The following is a 2,160-nucleotide window of genomic DNA, read 5'->3' as shown; positions in this document are numbered from 1 at the left end:
CAACACATAAATATTATAAACTATTCAGACAAAAAAATTATTGTTACCTAAAGTAGCCCAAACTCTCATAATTTCTACTTTTGTTTTTGGAAAAACTAAGGTGAAAAAACAACACAACTTTTACTTTGTTGTTTTTCCAAAGACATACAGATAGCCAACAGACAGATGGAAAGATGCCCAACGTACTTGACATCAGGAAAATACAAATCAAAACCACAATGAGATATCACCTCACATCTGTCAGAATAGTTAGAATCAAAAAGACAAGAACTAACAAGTGTTGGACATGGAGAAAAAGGAACCCTCATGCACCATTGGTGGGAATGTAAGTTGGCACAACCACTGTGGAAAACGGTAGAGAGATGCTCAAAAAACTAAAAATAGAAATACCATATGATTCGATAATTTTATTGCCTAGATATTTATACAAAGAAAATAAAAACTTTAACTTAAAAAGATATATGTACCACTATGTTTATCACAGCATTATTTACAGTAGCTGAGATATGGAAGCAATCCAAGTGTCCATCAATAGATGAATGGATAAAGAAGATTTGGTATACATACACAATGCAATGTTACCAACCATAAAAAAGAAAGAAGTCTTGTCATTTGCAATGACATGAGTTGACCTAGAGAGTATTATGTTAAAATAAGTCAAAGAAAGACAAGTACCTCATGATTCCACTCATATGTGGAACTGAAGAAACAAAACAAATGAGCAAAAAGGGAAAAAGGAGACAGAGAGGCAAATCAAGAAACAGACTCTTAACTATAGAGAACAAACTGGTGGTTATCAGAATGGTGTTAGTTGGGGAATGGGTTAAATAGGTGTTGGGGATCAAGGAGTACAAGTATTGTATAAAAGTGTTAAATCACTATATTGTACACTTGAAATGAATATTGCACAAAGGTAACTAACTGGAGTTTAAATAAAATTTAAAAAAAGATGAATGAATAAAGAAATTGTGATATATACATACACACATACATGTATAATGAAATATTGTTCAGCCATAAAAAATGAAATTTTCTCATTTGCGACAACATGGTGGACATAGGGGGGATTACATTAAGTGAAACGAGTCAGAGAAAGACAAATACCATATCATTTCACTTATATGTGGAATATTAAAAAAAAACAACAAAACAAACCAAAAAGTAGAAACAGATACACAAATACAATGAAAATTTAGTGGTTGCTGGGGGGTGGGGGATGGGCAAGATTGATGAAAAAATGTGGGAGGTACAGGCTTCTAGTTATGTAATAAATAAGTCCTGAGAATAAAAGGTACAGCATAGGGAATATAGTCAATGACATTGTAAAAACATTGTATGATGACAGATGGTAACTATATTTGTGGTGAGCATAGCATATAGACTTGTCCAACCACCATGTCGTATACCTGAAACTACTGTATCATTATGTGTCAATTATACTTCAATTTTCAAAAAGACATTATAAGGTTAGGGTAATGAAGGCAACACAATATTGGCATAGGGATAAACAGAACAATGGAATAAAAGATGAAATACAGAAACGCTTATGCATGTATGTAAATATGATATACAACAGATGTGGCACTAGAGAACACTGGAGAAAGGATGGATTTCTTACTATGGTGCTATGACATTTGAGTATCAATATGAAAGTAAATAAATATACTCACACAAAGATCTCCTCATGATGAGGTGAAATCTTTAACTATGAAAGGAAAAACTATAAAGTTTTTAGAAGATAATTCAGGAAAATTTCTTTATGATCTTGGAGGAAATGGGACTTTTCAAAAGTGTGATTCAATAAGCACAAAAGGAAAAGACTGATTAATCTGATTACATTTTACCTATCAAACAAGTCCCCAAATACTAAGTACACAAAGCACAGAGGAAGAAAAAATATTTGCATCACATAGAATGAGCAAAAAACTCATATTTGAAATATATAAAGAATTCCTATAAATAAGAAATATATAATTTATAGAAATTTATAGATATAAAATTTATAGAAATATCTATAGAAAATAGGCAAAAGACTTGACATAGCACTTCACAAAAAAGAAATTCAAATGACCAGTAAACATATGATAAATTATTCAAACTCATTAAGAATCAAGGAAATAAGATACTACCATAGACATATCACTTTGGATACAAAACAAG

The sequence above is a fragment of the Suricata suricatta genome, chromosome 8, assembly GCF_006229205.1.
Source record: "Suricata suricatta isolate VVHF042 chromosome 8, meerkat_22Aug2017_6uvM2_HiC, whole genome shotgun sequence".
Classification (NCBI taxonomy): domain Eukaryota; kingdom Metazoa; phylum Chordata; class Mammalia; order Carnivora; family Herpestidae; genus Suricata; species Suricata suricatta.
The sequence above is the reverse complement of the archived record's forward strand: the minus strand, read 5'-3'. Positions refer to the sequence as shown.